Source organism: Ambystoma mexicanum, chromosome 8 (assembly GCF_040938575.1).
Source record: "Ambystoma mexicanum isolate Mex_15411 chromosome 8, UKY_AmexF1_1, whole genome shotgun sequence".
NCBI classification, from domain to species: domain Eukaryota; kingdom Metazoa; phylum Chordata; class Amphibia; order Caudata; family Ambystomatidae; genus Ambystoma; species Ambystoma mexicanum.
In genome coordinates, this window is record NC_090929.1 from 91,260,761 (window position 1) to 91,279,711 (window position 18,951).

At 46.8% G+C, this 18,951-nt stretch overlaps 1 protein-coding gene across 5 annotated transcripts in view; it reads right to left on the bottom strand.

The window, feature by feature from the left end:
- The window catches only part of ZBTB43 (zinc finger and BTB domain containing 43), a 194,102-nt gene that overhangs the window by 134,422 nt on the left and 40,729 nt on the right, over nt 1-18,951 (bottom strand). For 3 of the 5 annotated variants that reach the window (XM_069609382.1, XM_069609384.1, XM_069609380.1), the window contains exon 1: nt 26-123. The exons of the other annotated variants lie outside the window; for them this stretch is intronic. The gene's annotated coding sequence lies outside the window, so the exon portion shown is untranslated. Of the gene's footprint in view, nt 1-25; nt 124-18,951 lie in introns of those variants that run through there. 5 annotated transcript variants of the gene reach the window in all.

Here is an 18,951-nt window from a genome sequence, read left to right on the forward strand (position 1 = left end):
TCCTGCCCATCACCTCCTGCCTCACCTGCCTCTGCCTGCCACCATCCTCGGTCCAGGCCAGCACCGCCGCGGTGTCTGGTTACCCTGGCCCTGAGCTGCCGCCCGCTGTCAGGAATGACTACTTCCCATTAGAGGAAGGGACCCAGCAACGCATCCTCATCACGTGACTCCGACATTCCGTTCCCCTGCCAGACATCCAACAGCTTGTTGTGATCCCTGCCACATCACATGACCACTGTTTGACTACGTCACCACGTGGTCGTCTAATGAGCGGGAACGTGCGAACATCAAGCAGAGAGCTGGCACGCGAGCTCCTGCATTTTTCCGACGTCAATAAAAATGAAGCCAAAGAACTTCGGGGCAAACCAGGTATGCTAATCCTGTGCAGAGCGACTATGATGAAGGCCTGCGTCTAATCTTTCAAATGCCGAGGTCTAAATAACGAGATAATGGCTTCGGGAAGGGGCAACAATGTGTGCCAATGGTGGAATGAGACATTGGCTTGGGAGGCAGGCGCAAGGCAGCACTCTGCAATACATGCGTGCCAACCCTCCAGATATAGGAGGGAGACTCCCGATTCTTGTACACAAATGTTTGCAATTTTTTGCTTTCTCCCTCCTAAAATAATCCCAAATCCAATGCAATTAAATGGGAACATTTTATTCACCAACTGTCAGAGATGAAATCTTCCTCCCAGCGAGTTGTTGGCATGTATGCGATTGCCAGTGAGAAAGGGGTGCTGCCAGGGCTTTAAGTGGGCCAGGGCCTGCCAGGGCTGGGCCCCGGCATGCTCCGAAATTTACTTTTGAGGCGGGGTCCTGCCAGGGCCCACTAATCTCCCCTGGCAGCCCCAGCCACTACACAAAAAGGCTTTTTTTTCTACAGCCTGAAGCTCTCGCTCGTGTTCGTGAGCTTCAGGCTTCAGAAAAAAATGGCTTTCAGCCATAATGGTGGCACCGCACCTACGAGGTATCCCTTTAAGCAAGAGATGCCCGTGGGTCGGTCCCACCATTATGGAGAAAACATGAGACCACTGGAAGCAGAGGCCTTGCTTTCAAAATAGTGAAGCTCCCGCAGATTCGCGGGAGTTTTAGTCTTTAGGGAAAAGGCCTCTGCTTCCAGCGGCCTCACCCTTTCAGCCTCAATGGTGACGCTGCCCCTCCCCAGCTGGCGAGGGGCAGCGCCACCATTAAGGCTGAATAGGCGAGGCGCTATCCCCTGCCAGGCAAGCCTATAGAAAATAAATGCAGAGATCAGCACCCTCTCCCCCGTGGTGAGAGGGTGCTGATCTCTGCAAAAGGCGGCCTGGCAGGGGTGCCAGTAGCCTATTGAGCTGGGGCTCATCAGGGGGGCGTGGCCTAATGGGCCAGCGGGACCCCGCCATTAGGCAACGCCCCCCTGATGAGCCTCGGCTCATTTTGTAGTGCCACTTAAGGCACTGGGTGCTGCACAAATTCCCTCATGTGACAGCAGTGTGTGTGTAATCCATCATTAACCGGTTCAAACATATATTAACACCCGGGCAAGGAGGGTGGGGGTGAGGGGTGCAGCCAATCAAATTCCACAGAACGCGGGCTGAAATCTCTGATCTCAGCCCACGTTCTATGGAACCCACAGGCTGCACCCCCTCTGCCATTTATTTGTGTGAAAAATATACCCCAAACCCCACTCCCTCCACTTACCTTTTGGCAGCAGCGGCACTGGCCGCCGCCTGCAGCTGCTTCCGCCATCCTGAGCGCTCCAGTTGGCCGCCATGGAAAGGGAAGAGGGGCTCCATACTTGCCCTGGAGCCCCTCTTCCCTTTCCTGACCTTATTTTCCTCAGGTCAGTTGCCCTGGGGACCCAAAAGTTGGAGAGCAATGAACCCACTATAGAGCCAGTTCCCTCACCGGCTAATCCACTTGCCCGTCCTTAGCCGTCGATGGGGATCTCACCCACAAAAGAAAAAACATCTTTTTCTCCTGCTTTTTCATTTGAAAAGGTTGACAGGTATGTAAGTATACCCCCAGGATGAAGTCGAAAACTCATCCCTACAGGCAAGGGGTGGATCAGCCACTTTTACTCCCTAAAAATGTTTTATTTTTTTGAATAGTTGCATAACGGAATAAAAATACCCAAACAAAAAATATGAAACAAACACAGAAGGCGCCTGCCCACTTGCTTTCAGCCATACAGCTCCATGGATATGTTTGGAGAAAGTGCCACAGGGGGAAACTAGTATTATTACTGCCTGATCTGAAGAGGTAAAAATGTATCTTTTTATGTGTCTGAATAACTAAGTGCATAGAAGTATTTATTATAAAAGCATTTGTTTCACAGCTAACATTTGTTTCTTGCTTCTAAAATACATTAAGAAGAGTCTTAGTTTTCCACACCCTAAAAAAAAATGTTCCTCCCAACTTTAAAACCTAGGGGGTAAAATACTACCACTTAAAAGTCTTATCTGGAGCACTGCAAAGACTGATATCGTCTGAAAATGTCCCTGTTAAATATTACTAACACCTTTCCGTATGAGCAAACTATGTGATCACTGCGTGCCGCTGTTATGGAACATAGGATTTTCAGATTTGTTATTTTCGGCAGTCCAGTGATCACGTAGATCCCAAAGACTTATCTATTCTGCTCAGATTTTAGAAGTCTTGCCAACAGGACCGTCTCCCGAATGATTAGCATTCCTTTATGAAACAATTATCAAAGTTGGGTTGGATGTTGGATGTAATGGGCCAAAGGAAGGCATAATAGAGGATGGAAGGGACGAATGAAACCAGCTTTCAGTCTGCTGGTCAAAGAGTAATGTGTGTGTGTGCCTGTGTGTTTTGTTAATATATTTTTATATTGCAGCCAATCATCACTGTAGTAGTATGGGTGTCTGTGTGTCTTTCAAGTCCCAGATTTGAAAGCTGATACAGCCCTATAGGTTAATGCACATACTGCAGTGAGCTATGTGTAGCCTATAATCCACATATCCAGTTGCTTGTAAGACACATGTGTTTGGTTGCTATGCTTGGTTGGTTTGGTCACCTTACATCACCTTTGTAAATAGCCCTTTTTGATTCCTTGCACATTCATCAACACTGACCCCTATGCTTCACTTGTTTTCCTCAGGTCAGTTGGGAAGTGAGAGCCAGCTAATTTATGCCGATGGTTAATGAGGCCAGAGTGCACAAAGAAAAATGCAAATGTGATAGTGGCCATGCAAGCACTTGGAGGGGTGTTGTTTGGGAATTGGGTATTCACTCATGAACCAACTCATAAACCAGACCCTCTCTCCTACCCTTCTCCATCTCTCTCTCTTTCTCTCCCACTGCCCATCCACTACATTCTTACCTTCCCCCTCTTTCCCCTTCCATTAATAACCATATTCACAGTCACCATCAAAGCTACATTATTTCCACAAGTTACTACTCTCTCACACACAATATGCCACCTACACTCGTATCCAACTGCTCCATAAACTTCTCTGCACTCCTCTCCACATTTCATGATATGATATGATAGGTTATTTATAACGCGCTTAATACCGAGAGGTTTCTAAGCTCGGGCCTGGGGATCGAACCTGTGTTACTCTGTGTCGTCTTGCTTCCAAGGCGAGCACGTTGTCGCTGAGCTATCCTCCTGAGCTATCCTCCTCATCATCCTTCTGGTTTCTCCGTCTACCTGCACGCCTCCTGACCTCACCTGAACACTGCACACACTCTGCAGGTTTCACAGGCATTGTAATCATGTGTCTTCCTGTTTGTTCGCTTCCCTCTGTCCGCTCCTCCCCTTCTCCGCCCTACCAATTGGTGTCTGTCTTTTCTTGCTTGAGTGGGCCGCTCCATTGCAAAGGCATAAAAAAAAAACGTTTTCTTCGCAGCAATTTCATCTGTCCCTGTGATGGTCCTCCTTAAATATTCGGTCCACGCTTTGCTTGTTCTGTGCTGCCGGGAGTGCTACTTCTTTCTCCTCTCAAAAGGGAAAGGTACACACAAAAATGTTATGCTTTAAAAAGATTGGCCATATTAAAAAATATATTAACATTTTCTTTTACAAAAAGTTCCTATGTAAAATGTTCTGCAAATGAGTCTCAAAGTCAAGATTTTCTAAACTGAACCAGCTTCATGGGTTTCTATTAACTCTGCTTGCACAGCAGTAATCAAGCAACAGCCCCCTACTGGGAGCTTGTTGCTGCTGGAGAGCAGTGGGGTGTGCCAAGATATTGTAATGCACATACCAGCACTTTGAGGCTCATTTGCAGAATATTTTACATAGGAATGTTTTGTAAAACGTGTTTTAATATATATTTTTTAAATATGGGCAATCTTGTCTTTAACAGGCTGCAGGCCGCTGAAGTCCACTGGCAAGGTGTTGGTTTTCTTCCATAGCCCACTGAATAGTTAGGTCTGGCAGTGCCTCTGACATATTTGCTAGTCAGAATTCTTTTTGAGTCTTTTCAGAACTCGAGGGAAAAGAATGCTTAACCACGCAACACTACAAGGCACAGAAGAACGAAACAGACAGTCCGGATTCAACCTGAAAGTCATCCGCACTCTATAATGCTGGTGTCTCACACAATGAATCACCCACTAGAGCTAAAGAAGACCAACACGATCTGCCCCCGCAACAGAGACTGATTCAAATTCAGAGCCTAAGAAGGGGAAAACATTAGATGGAGATTGGGCTACAGAGTGACGTGATGGGCAGAACCAATGGATGGTGGAGGGAAGGACATGAACAGGAAAAGGCGAGAATAAAGGGCCTCAAGAAGCATCGCCAGGTGAATGGTAGTATGGTGAGTTCAGGAGGTGTTGAGGGAGACCAAGAGACCAACAGGACGATGAAAGGTGGAACAGAGGGCTGAGAGGATTTTGGTTGCTGGAGACTATTACAGGTGAGGTGTCGATTGGGAGAGAGTTAGGAAGAGTGAAGCTGTGAGTGGACGATTGCTTGTGAGAGTGAATATATCACTGGGAGAGAGAGTGGGAGAGGAGGCTGGAGAGAGGCGAGAAGGTGTTTGAAGGGATTTCTAAATTCTGGCCTCATGGAGAGATGTTTAGGAGGCCATTCTTGTTAGATGAACAGGGGGAACTTCTGGGAAGATAGCCAGACCAATTCACGTTAGCTTGGAGAGCAGTCTAGGCTAAATCTCAGGAGGAGTGAGGGTGATCATGGGTCACTAATGAGCACACACAATGTAACACAACACCAAGAACTACAGTTAGACAGTAGTATACAAAAATATACTATTTATTATAGGCCCAATAACAACACAATGATCATCATTATAAGCATGGCTATGGTACCGGTGAGCATGCCGTCGAGAGTGGTTGGTCCCACCACTCGAAGTGTTCAAAGCACCTTCACAGGCCTTCTGAGATCAGGTACAAAGCAGGGCTTTAGTGGGACAGCAGTGGGATTCGGTTGCTAGACCTCTTCAAATGCATCTCAGGATCGTCCAGCAATGTTCCAATCAGGGACACCTGGGGTCCTCATGCTTACCTGCACATCAGACACCTTGGTACCTGTAGTGTGGATTGGGACCAAACCGTCCCAGCCTACTTCTTGGGTGCCTACACCTGTGACCTGCAGTAGCCTGCAAAAGAAGCAACCTTCGTGGGCAATTGCATGGCCAAAAAAGGAAATCCTGGCCCTGGAAAGGTAGGGAAAAGGCAAAGGGACAAAATGGCCAAAGGGACAAACAAAAGATCTCATGGCACGTGTAGGGGAGGATTGGTCCAAAAGACCCCCCCTCGCCTGCATCCCCTCCCAAGGTGAGGGCCATGGCTCATCAGGTGTCCCCTCTTTACCACCAGGGCCCAGGCGGTGGATGGCTCACCTGCTGAAGGCATCGCCCAAACGTATTGAATTTAGCTAGGCCTTAAGAACCATTTTGTCTAATAAAGACGGTGTGGGCTCAGCGCACAGCAGCGTGGCCCCCACCTCTACAGAGTTTCGATTGTCCCTGTGGCCACAGCTCCCTGGCAGATCCGCTGTGAGCCCGTTCCCACGGACAAGACGGACATGAGCTAGTGCAAGATACCAACACTGTAGCATTTCACCTTCCGCAGTGTATCACTGCTCCCGACATGACCCGGCCAGCCGAGTCTGAGTGGGAAAAAGAACTGTAAAAATGGCCCTCGGATAAAAGCAAGAGTTCCCGAATACTAATGCCAGAACTACCTGCGATGGACGCATTTTCTCCACAACCCTCTTTGATTAGAAAACTTGTAAAATGTATAGGTATGGCGGAATGCATGTTTATATGGCATCAGGAATGAAGCACCCACACCACTGCAGTTATGTACAAATAGTAGAAGCGTCCCAAGGGGTTATTTGTTATGCGTTACATTGATTAGTTTACACCCCACGGTCCCGCGCCATAACCAAACTAATGCTGCTAGAGTGCAAAAGAAGACGAATGCACCCATACTGAGCGCTCATGTGAAGGACGCGCGAGAATGCACTCTTTATGTGTGTATGTCCAAGCCCCTCATGTGCCCCTACCATCACGTACGGTGGCAAGTTGTTTTCTATGTGCTCCACCAACCTCACCACTACTTCACTTATTGCAAAATGTATATGCATATAACAAAATGTTGTAGTTGTTAAAACATAGTGTACAAATAATATGCTCGGACTGACTATATCTAAGTAATGAGTATTGTATAGTATTCAAATGTTTATGATGTTTTCTCCTAAAATCGGCAACACACGAGGAAGATACCTTTTGTGAATATGTGCAAGGCCATTCCCACTCCCTCCCTGCAAAGCCTGCCTGACGAGAGAGCAGAGGCCCGCGCCGCGATTCTCCACCTCCCCCAAACAGACTGGAGCCGCTTCAAAGATTTGTAGCTCCCTCTGCAGCACCCAAGGCCACGGCCCGCCACCTGCATTATTTACAGCCCAGCAGTAAACCTCCGCCTGAATATACAAACTCAGAGGCGCCCTCTCTTAAACCCCACCACCCACCGGATCACCTCAGGTTAATGGCCCTGTAAAATCAGGATACCCAATATTATGGCAACATTACAGCAACACATTCATAACGACTTCTAACAAGACAGGAGGACATGTACCGTCTGTCCCATGCCCTAAGACCTAGCCCCACGACCTATGGTACCCGGTCAATAGGACATTAGTAACCATGTACTGATGAATAGCCATCAAACCCCTCTCAAGGTGCATTCCTCCTGTGTTGCATTAACCTGTAGCATAACCTATTGGGAGATTTACTAAAGAGGATAATATTGCGAATGATTGAATGACTGCGGTGTGCGTGGCCCAGGGCAAAGAAGTCAGGAAAAGACATTCTTCTCTGACACTGGCCACGATGGCACAACAACACCGCCCGGATGAACCCAGCTGACCTGCCAGGCCCAGCCCAACCCACGAGGCTGACCAGTGACGTCCTCCAGCCAAGACCAACCACATCGCAGCAGCACCTATAGCTAGTCGTCGCCACCCAATCCCATTGAACTTGTGCCCCCTATAGTGTGTAGGTTTTTTGATGACGTTTTTTGTAAATATATACGCCTGTCTTTGCTATTGTCAGACAGAGCGCTCTCGGAGTTTGCAGAGTTCTTTGCATGCCCTATTCTGATTGATAAACTCCTATTTTACGCTCACTCGCACTTTGTCTTGGCCTTATTCCCACTCCGGGAGAGTCAATTATTGTCTCTCATTGCGGGGAGGATCGTGCTATCTGGGGGACGCTTGCCTTCAGTGGTGACCCCGAAAGCGTGATTATTATTTTTTCCCGATATATGCCCGCCGTCCCCTGTTGGCACGAAAATCTCTGGTCGAAAAGGGATACGCACGGTGCGCCGGCTCCGGGAGGCTGCCCAACAACGGCCACCGGTACGCTCAGAAGTGCGCACTCAACAGAGAGAGGCTACGGGATCCCGGTTGAAAAATCCCCTTTGAGTACCGCTCGCCGGAGCCGGCTGACTGTTGAGCATATGGCAACACTGCCTGGATGGACCCAGTTTCGGAGACTCTCGGTTCAAGACGGGCAGGTGAGTATTGAGTGCGAGCGATCTTAAAAGGAGTAGAGGAAGAAAATTTAAGATAGAGAACGAGGTGGGGTAAAAAGGGGAACGTTAGGTCTACTAAAGACAATCTTAACTTTCTTTTGCTTTTCTTTGCATATGGCCATTAGGATTATGAAGTGATTAAGAGATAAAAGTGACGGGAACCTAGCTCCAAAAGGGGGTGGAAGGCGGCGCTGCATAGTGCTATCTTGACTAGTACTGGGAATATATGAAGAAGTGGAAAACAAGATAAAAGTGTCTGGCAAAGGGAGACACGGAGAATATATTAGTGACTGCTATTCTTTCTATTCTTTTCTTTAGGGTTACGTGAAAAATAAAGGTGGGTCAGGACAAAACCAAAGAGATAGAGTAAAAAGACAGAGAGTTTACTTTAAATTTGAAGATCAAACCTATATATCTATATATACATAAGTCTGAAAAAGACGGACAGGGACAGCCGGCTAGGGAGGAAAGGGAGGATAAATTGAACTGTGAATAGAGTGTTACAGAGGGGTGTGTGGAAATCTTATGTGTCAGGAGATAATGTGGTGTAATGGGTGTGTAAAAATGGTCAGAAATGTATAGCCATTGAGTGGTCATGGTAAGTGTGACCAGACAAAATATCATAAAGACAAGAATAATGTGGTGAAGTGAGTGTGTACCTTTCTGGTTTTTGGATGAACATTGTTGAGATTACTGACGGTTTGCTCTTGTACGTGCTCCCCAAAGAGAACAGAATAGAGACTGTGTGCAGCCAATCCCCTGGTGTGCAGGCGGAGGGAGGAACACAAAGGCCCCCACGATTCAGTAAGGCATACAACACGCAGACTTACATGGTGACAAGCTTATTTTGAGATACTGAGATACATAGAGATTTATAAGTACCAGGTGGGCACGAGGTATGGGGGCAGAAACACCCTTATCACATATTTGTAAGAACCTACCTGGGTACGCGGAACGGATTAAGAAATATCATGACCAATGGGTCACAGAGTTGAAGGGGGAGGGGTTGCCTCAGATATGGCCCGAAGGGGGTTCATTTGACAAAAGCGTCCTAGATATGGTAGCCACATGCATTTGTTTGAAATACAAGGAGAAGCAGTTGCATAATAGGAGAGAAATATTAGATCTTTGGAGGCTGTTTGAAGAGATACCGCCGCCCAAGGTAAGGGAATTAGATCCTGATCTACCATCAATCACTGACAATCTGTTAATGATACAAAAAGATGATAAGGTATTGCCAGAGGAAGAGCCACCGATAGAAGTAACTCGGTTGTACCCAATACTAAAGAAGCCAGTGCCCGCAGAGGGATACAGTGACCCGACTTATGTGCCCCCGCAGACAACTATCACAACACAGGGACCAACAGCACCCCCTCCGTACGAAAGTCATAGGGAGCGAACACAGGCGAGCACACTAAGGGTGGACATAGAAAAACTAACAGATGATCTAGAATCAAGGCTCTCCATAGCGAGAAACAAGCTCTCGAGGATAAAAAGCATATGTGAACGGACCGCACTTAACACGGCCAGATCAGAGCACCCTTCTAGAGCACACAGCGAGGGTAGAACATTTGAAGAAGGCAGACCATCCACGTTATGGCGATTTTGCGATTTGCAAAAAAATCGCAAAATTTGCCATTTCCCGCAATTGCCGCTATAAATCATTAAATGAGCGCAAAAAAGACACGTTAGCTTAGTGTGTCTTTTTTCACGCTCATTTAATGATTTAGAGCTAACACAGCTGGCTGCTGATTGCAGCAGCTTGAGGGTTAATACCTCGGATCTGCGTTGCAGGCCCAGGATTGGGGGAGGGTCACGCAGGCCTGGGAGATGCACAGCATTTGGCTGTGACCCCAGGCACCTCCAAGGCTCATTGAGTGCCCGAGCTGACAGTTGGTGAAGCTAGCCAGGTAAGCACTGGCCTGTCCACTCATCTGCCCCCAACTCAGAGCACCCAAAGAGGCCACTGGACTGTTTTCATTCCCGGCGCTCGACAGGAAAGTAAATTACTTTCCTGTCGAGCGCTGGAAAAGAAAGCATAAACTTAATGCTTCCTGACGCTCGTTTACAATTGGTATCATGCAGCCCAGCCTCAAGGCTGGGCTGCATGATACCAATTGAAGACTCTCGTAGCTGTATTAATTTCAAATTGCTTTACAATTGGCATCATGGGCTGCATGATACCAATTGTAAAGCAATTTGAAAACGAATACAGCTACGAGCGTTTGTATCATGCAGCCCAGCCTTGAATCAAGGCTGGGCTGCATGATGCCAATTGAAGACTCTCGTAGCTGTATTCGTTTCAAATTGCTTTACAATAATTGTAAAGGAATTTGAAACGAATACAGCTACGAGCATTTGTATCATGCAGCCCAGCCTTGAATCAAGGCTGGGCTGTATGACACCAATTACGCACAAAATTGGGTGTTAAAATTTATGAAAGGCAAATGCCATTCGTCCTGTGCAATTTTGGTGGTTATGCAAAGCCAATTTAATGATATATGCATATTTCACCTTGATATGCTAATTTCTGATGACATCACATGCCATTGCATTTGTTAATGAGTTCCCTCCCCCACTTTAATTTGTAGGACTTGACCCCTGGTAGTGTTGTGATGTTTCATTTCTGTTTGTGGGTGTGTTTAGTCACCATGTGTGTGTGGCATAACCAAGGAATTATGACCACCCAAGAGAGTTCATTGTTTGGCTAGGTATTATGGGCTTGCAGTTACTGCCACTGCATTGCCCCTGTGTCTTGGCCTCATGGATTCCTTCCATGGAGAAGTGTAGAGTTGTTCCCCCTCTCTCCTGGGGTCATAGGACAAGCGAAAAGCAAACCTATGGGCTTCAACCAGGGTTACACTTTTGAATTCAAGCCTATCTGTTTATTTGCTTTCCACTTGTCTGCTGGAAATAGTGGCACAGCACCATTTCCTTGGAGCTCATCAGGCTGTATCCCCCTTCCCCCACCACAATCCAAAATGTTAGGCTGTGGTGACTCGACCTGGCTGTCCTACAGAGCGCAGCCAGACAGAACACATTTTGTACCTCACTAACAAAAGCCTTGCAATTACTTGGTTTTAGGATAAAAAAGATTTTAAATGATATATTTTTCAACGTTAGGAAATGCCGCAAAAAACGCAGTTGGGTGCCGCAATTTTTTTCTTTTTTGTGCCGCAATATTTTCCATTTCATGCCGCAATTTTCTGGAGGGTCTGAGGGTGGAAAAAAGGCGAGATATTGTTCAGAATCCAAGAAGAGCCAGCTCGAATAATTGAACTAGAGACAAAGGAGGGATGTACTGACAATGAAGAGAGGTCTATAGGGGATAGGGAGGAGCTACTATGTGATATGGGGGTGATTTGGAAGAAAGCGACAGGCTAAGTATGGCAATGGGAGGGGGAAGCGAAGGGGAGCATGGTGCATATTCAATGCGAACACTGGAGGACGAGTGGACAGGGCGATTAAGGAACCGGGTGGGGAAAATGGCCTCATTAGGAAAAACAGGAGTGAAGGAGGGTACAGATATGACAACGAAGGGGAAGTTGCAGCTCCCGCTAATACATAGGGGAGGAGGGAGGCCGAATTACATACCCTGGGCTCAGATGGGTAAGGCCAACTTATTAAAGTTATTGCCCCCGTTATCCGGAGGGGCGAGCAAGTGGATATACGCCTTTGAGAAACACACTGCCGGGGTACCCCTAGCAATAGGGGATGTGAAGAGCTTGCTTGTATCGGCAGTGGGAGATCAGGCCGACAGAGTATGGGTCAATGCTGGTTTCCCGGGAGTAACATTAGACTGTGATCGCCATGATGGGGCCTCCTTTAACACAGTGCGTGCAAGGGTGTGGGATGCTTTGCGGGAAACATTCCCAGATACTCCAGACTTACAGTCAGTAATGCAGTGTACAATGAATGACGGGGAAGATGCTATGGATTATATTTTTCGGGTCCAAGAGATGGGGAGAGCAGAAACGGGCACGCCCTGGCATCAATCGACAGCGTTGTTTTACTTCATTATAAAGAGAGGGCTCCCCAAAGAGGTGCAAAAGGCGCTCGACAAGATAGCATGAATTGAGGCGAAAGGATGGCCTGAAATTAAGAGCATAATAGTGCACCACTGTAAGCAAATAAAAGAAAGGGAGAAGGAGGTGGCGCAGAAAAGATTGGCAGACGAAGCGAGACTAGTGCAGACAAAGTTGGTGAAGGTCGCAGCAGCAGTAGCGACGCTCCCACACAACAGGGAGGGAGATGAGGAAGAGGAGGGGCTGGTAGCAATACAAGGAAGGATGGCAACTAATTGGGCAGGACAGCAGCAGTGGAACGAGCAGGAGCAGGGCGGAGGTCCACAGTGGCAAGAGTGGGCCCCTCGAGGGGACGAGGTGGGTACAGGGGCCAAAGAGGAGGTGGGCAAGGAAACGGGGGAATGGGAGGAAAAAGATGGCAGGGTCCCAGAGGTGCGCAAGGGAGTTGTTGGAACTGCGGGAGGTGGGGACATTACTCTAGGGAGTTCAGAAGTAGACCAAACAACGGATTTCCAGAGGCAGAACATTATGGTCATCCCCATCCGGGGAGTCCATACGGTCTCCCAATGGGACAAAAACAAAGAAACGCAGGGCAGGGGTACAATGAGCAACAACAGGGGCATCAATGTAGAACACATAATCACCCACAAAGCAATGACGCTATGCATTCCACGCCAGGCAACCCTTTCGTGACAACAGCAAACAGAGCCCCAGCACCAGCCCCCTATAGTGGCGTGTCAGTAGTTTCAGGGAGCATGTTCAACCAAGGGGGGGCAATGAGACACCCCGCATAGGACAGCCCACAGAGAACACTTGCGTGTCCAGTTCTATCTACCACCTACGATGCAGCAGAGGAACCATTGGTAGGGGCGCAGATAGGAGACAAGCAGTTTATATTCATGGTGGATTCGGGAGCAGAGAAATCATGTATTAGGGAGGGCCGGTTCCCGTTATCTAACCGGAAGTTAGAGACGCAGGGGTTCTCTGGGGCTGTAATTGAAGTTCCTTATACAGAAGAATTGGATGTAACGGTAGGGGGTAAAACTGTAAAAACACCCTTACTGTATTATGAACATTCGCCAATAAATTTACTAGGAAGGGACCTTCTTAGCAAACTCAATATGACGATATCATTCACTGAGAGAGGCATAGTGTGTTCAACGCCAGGAATATGCCCGTTACGTGTAATGCTGGTGGTACAGGCTCACACAACCACTCCAGAAATACGTGGGTTGCCAGTGGATGAGAGAATGTTTATTGAAGGACTAAAGACGCTGGCCCTCATAGTTCCTGAGCTAAAAAGAATGGATTGGAGAATTCCAGCGGAGTTCCTCTTCCGCCCAATAGTGTACCCAGACACAACACCAGGATCAGTGGTATCATTGGATTTGCACGCTGTACAAGTATCTGCCAAAAGGATCGTCGTGATTGGAGTGGATATAGAAGGATGTGAGTGGCGTACAGTGCTGTGTACAAATGCCAATATTGCCCTGAGAGACTTAACTGATGAAGATCTCTTTTCAGATTCGGAAGGGGATGGTGAAATAGTAATGGAGATAGCAATGCCTTGTGACATTTTAATTCAGGCTAGAGAAATCCCTGTCCAGCTGATGGCAGTGGTGGGAGCACCACCGTCATTTTTCGATGATGACATGAGATTAATACCAAATAATTTGTGGACAACAGGTCCTCATGACGTGGGGTTGTTACATGGAGTGCAACCAGTGATAATCGAGCTCAAACAAGGAGCAATTCCACCCCGAGTGAAACAATACCCATTGTCCCGTGAAGCTGAAGAAGGGATAAAAGAGACGATAAATGCACTACTAGCACAAGGGATAATAGTGCCTTCAAACTCCCCATGTAACACATGCATTTACCCAATTAAAAAAGCAAAGGGAGGGTCTTGGAGGATGATCCAGGATTTACGCCCCCTAAATGATGTAATACAGAAAGAATTCCCTTTGGTCCCGAACCCTGCATCAATATTATGCAGCATCCCAAAAACAGCATCACATTTCACAGTGGTTGATGTGAAAAATGCATTCTTCTCCATCCCCTTAGCTGAAGAGAGCAGATAGAGAGCAGATATCTGACAGCGTTTACACTAGGGGGAAGGAGATATGAACATTGTAGATTACCACAGGGATACTGTGAGAGCCCAAGCATATTCAACCGCATACTACATGAAGACTTAGGAAACCTATCAGCTGAAAGCACAATCATTCAGTACGTAGACGATTTACTCGTCTGTGCACAGGATGAAGAAACATGGCGAAAAGATTCTATAACACTCCTGACCCTGTTGGCTAATAAGGGATACAAGGTAGAGAAGGAAAAGCTACAATACTGTCTGACAGAAGTGCTGTAGTTGGGACAGCTGATATCAAAGGATGGGAAAAGAATAATACCAGACAGGGTAGAAGCAATAAGATCAGTAGGAAAACCCACAACCGTGAAGGAGATGCAGAAATTCTTGGGGATGTGTAACTATTGCTGAGCATGGATATTGGATTATGCAGCATACACCAGACCTTTACTACAAGCGCTTAAGGAGGCCCAACAAGAAAACAAGAAAATAGAATGGTCAGAGGAAATGAGCACATCCTTCAACTCATTAAAAGAGTTGATTTCAAGTGCTCCAGTGCTCGCAAATCCTGATTATGGACGCAAATTTTACCTGTTCTCACACTGCAATATACTATAGTGGCACTTTGGATGCTGTGATGCAGGGACATTTGGCGTGCGAGCAATCGCTCGCTGCAGCTGCGTTTGCAATAGAAAAAAGTGCCACATTAGTAATGGGATGTCCTGTGACATTGTTTGTAGAACATTCATTATTTGCTATACTGGAAAGGTCAAAAAGTACACTGACCACACAGCGGGCAACAGCCTATGAAATAATATTGTCCAGCGCCAATATCCATGTGGTACAATGCAAGACAGTGAATCCGGCCACATTTATTACAGAAGCATGCACACTAGAGGACATGCAGGAACACGATTGTGCAACTTACACAGGAGAAAGAGGAGAGGACACAGTGGTGTGCGAGAATGCCCTGACAGAGGGGGAAGTGTACTTTGTAGACGGATCAGCATCAATTGATGTGGACACAGGAGAAAAACATGTGGGTATGGCAGTGGTGAGATTAGAAGACGGTGAGTATGAAACACTAGTGCAGTACCGCCTTCCATCACATTTCTCAGCACAAGCAGCAGAACTCATTGCCCTAATAGAAGCATTGCATGCAGCTAAAGGGTGTGCGGTGACAATTTACACGGATTCAGCTTATATGACAACAGTGCATGGAGGTCTGGCAAGGTGGGGATGGAGGGGGTTTCGACGAGCAGATGGAACTCCAGTGCAACATGCAGAATTGCTGAAGGAGCTAATAGAAGCCCTACCCGATCCCACCATGGTAGCCATAGTGAAGTGCCAAGCACATACGTCCAACACAGACGTTGTGTCTTTGGGAAACACGGCCGCCAGGGAAGCTTCATACTTTGAAAAATGTGAGGTAGGTGAGTACATGTTACAGCAGAAGACAAACGAGGAGCTTCCAGAAGGGTACAACACAATGCCTATATCACAAATACTAGAGTTGCAGGAGGGAGCAAGTGCCGACGAGAAGGCGATGTGGATGAAACGAGGGTGCAGTCAATCAGCGATGGACTTGCTGTGGCGACAAAATAATACAGGAAAAGTGGTAATGGCAGTAAAATTATTAGAAATAGCGTTTCAACAATTGCACTTCCCAGCACACAATACGAAACAACACATTGCGGCGGAGGTAAAGGAGGAGTGGTTTGTGCCCTGTCTGCAGGAGCACTTGTCCAGATTGACATTATAATGCACAACATGCCAGATATACAGTTCTGGAATGACATTACGAACACTAAGGGGAACAATCCCAAGACCAGTTGGACCATTCAGAGAGCTACATATTGACTACGCGGACATGGGAGAGAGGTGTAATGGGGCACGTTACATGATCGTGGTTGTGTGCCCATTTTCAAGATGGGTGGAAGCAGGCCCATGTGCACGACCTGATGCTAAAAGCGCTGCAAAGTTCCTAGTGAGAGAAGTATTCCCGCGCTGGGGAATTTGTGACGTGATTCGCTCAGACAACGGCACGCATTTTGTAAACAAACTCTTCCAGGAAGTAACAACGCTATTAGGAATAAAGCATAAGTTGTGCTCAATTTATCATCCTCAAAGCATTGGCGTGGTGGAAAAGATGAACAGTCTGTTCAAAGGGAGTTTATCGAAGTTATGCTTTTCATTAAAAAAGAATTGGATTTATGTTTACCCCTTGCACTATTTGAGCTGAGGAATCAGCCAAGCAAGGACCACCATTTGTCCCCGCACGAAATTGTAACCGGGAGACGAATGCACACAGCACACTCCCCACTGCGCGAACATTCAGATGCACACAGAAGCGCTGCGATACTGGGAGATGAGTTTACAGACTACTTGAAAAAATTAACAAGGGCAGCGCGCGCAATATCAAAGCAGCTTTCGCCACCGTTCACGAGAGAAGAGGGAATAACAACAGGGTCAGTTACAGAGCCTGAGGCACAGGTACAACTGACACCGGGTGAATTCATTTATGTCCGGAGCTTTGTGCGCCGGTGGAATGCACCACGGTTCCATGGCCCATACGAAGTGGTGTTCTGCACACCTACGGCTGTAAAAGTAAAGGGCCTAAAATATTGGATACATTTGACGGATGTACGAAGAGCCTATAATAGTATGCAGGGAGAGGTGGATGAGGGGGCACAGACAACAGCAAATGATGCAAATGAGAAGAACATGTGAATATGAACTTGTATGTGTGACAAGAATGCACCGGATTGTGAACATTGCCGACAAATATAATTGCATTTAAGGATGTAAAAAAAAAAAAAGAAAAATGTGTTATATATATATATACGCTGTAAATAATAATGTGGTAAAAGTACGTAGTATCAACTCCCTTGTCTGTGCATCCCCAACCCTACTACCCTACCCGCTTCCCTTCCTCTTCAGTATGTATTGGCACTGGTAGTGTCAACAAAATGTTTACATTCATGCACTTAATGCACTTTTATATCTCAAACAGGAGCTACCATGGCATCTAACGAGCAGCCTGCAACGGATAGATTTGTTAGATATCGAGAGTTGTTAACTGAGAGATGTAGATATTCGTATGAGTGTGGATTGTCTGTGTGCATTACTTTGTTTTTCACAATAATGTTTGGCCTGGTTACATATTGGTTTATAGCGTTCATCTCTATAGAGATGAACGAGGGGGGAAGGATTAACAGAGGGACTAACAGCACTAATGTGACCAATGCAACAGCAAGTGCAAATACTAGAGAAGGTGATTTTTTAGTATGGGATGGAACTAAACTTGTATGGGGATATTACACCACACCATCCAATACTGCCATCTCGAAAAATGAAGAGCTACAGGGAGAAATGCAAACGAACACAGTGTCCCCGCCAAAAGTATCTAGTTACAACGCCCGTAGTTTAAATGACCGAAACCCCTCTGCCATATCCTGGTTGTATAACACCCCCACCAGTCAGCCTGCCCCCATAGCCAAAAACACACTGTCAGATAACATGAAGGAAGAAAATGAAAGAATGAAAGCAACACATGAAATATTGTATGATGATTGGGTAAAGGGGGGCGGGAATGAGAAAGGGGGGCCCACTTTGTCCATTTCCCATGAGGCTGGGAAGTACATTAGGAACAGAAATAACAGACGAAAAAGAGAGGCGGGAAGGAGGAAGTATGATGAGTATTATGGGTTAGAACTAGATAAAATGGAAGACCCGCAGCACCCCACCAGACAAATAAATGGTATGCGGACATGAGTACAACAACTAAGCAAACAACAAATGAAAGTTGTTATGTCTGCTCCCTCATCCCCCATGCTTCAGGCACGCCTAAAGTATTGTTACCCAAAGAGTTGCCCATTGTAGATGCCCAAAGTCTCCTTCATCTCACGTTGTGCAGAATTAAGAACACCTTCCAGGCACATGAAGTTACGTTTAGGATGCTGCAGAACGAGAAAACTTGCTATCCAAGGAGAATAGGATTGGTATGTCTGGAAGAACCATTCTTTATAATACGAGGAACACTTTTTTCAGACAACAAATGGAAGGACGAAGAAGTAATGGTTAAGGCTGAAGCACTGAGGGGTGTGGCACCAGAGAAATTGCAATGGATAGAAGAAACGTGCACACCAGTATGGAAGGAACACATTTCAGAACTAACTTGGGTAACAGCCCTTGAAAAACCCTTCAAGCTGCAGAAAGAAATAGGCTACGAACTATGTTTTAAAGGAGAGGGGAAAACCTCCATGGGGACAAACAAGAACTGTAACAAGAACCTCACCATCCCAGACTTACGAAAAGGGACAGCGGCGCTGATGGACACATATTGGGTATGTGGCAATCAAGCATATCTGCACCTCCCACAATCATGGAGTGGCCGTTGTTCAATGGCTACTCTGCACTCGGCACTAATGGTAATACCAGAAAGCCACATTGACGGGAGCAAAAAGACGCGAGAAGGCACCCAACAGAGTGCGGCCCAGCCAACTTCAGAACAACAAATCTATGTCCTGTCCTCTGAGAACAAGGAAGAGGTGCTGTCCCGAAACAGACGAGCATCAAACTACATATCTAAGACATCATCCGAGTTGCTGGCACAGATTCCAGACAGATACCGATTATTCAGCTCGGCGGAAACATTCTTCGCCTCACTCGTCCCAAGTATCCAGGCAAGAGCAAACGCAAAATGGCTCCAGATAACACGTTGGGAGCTGATCCAGCTGGCAAATGACACTGAAGAAGGGTTCAACGTGATAAAGGTGGAACTAAGAGCATTACGGCTGATGACCATGCAAAACAGGTATGTCTT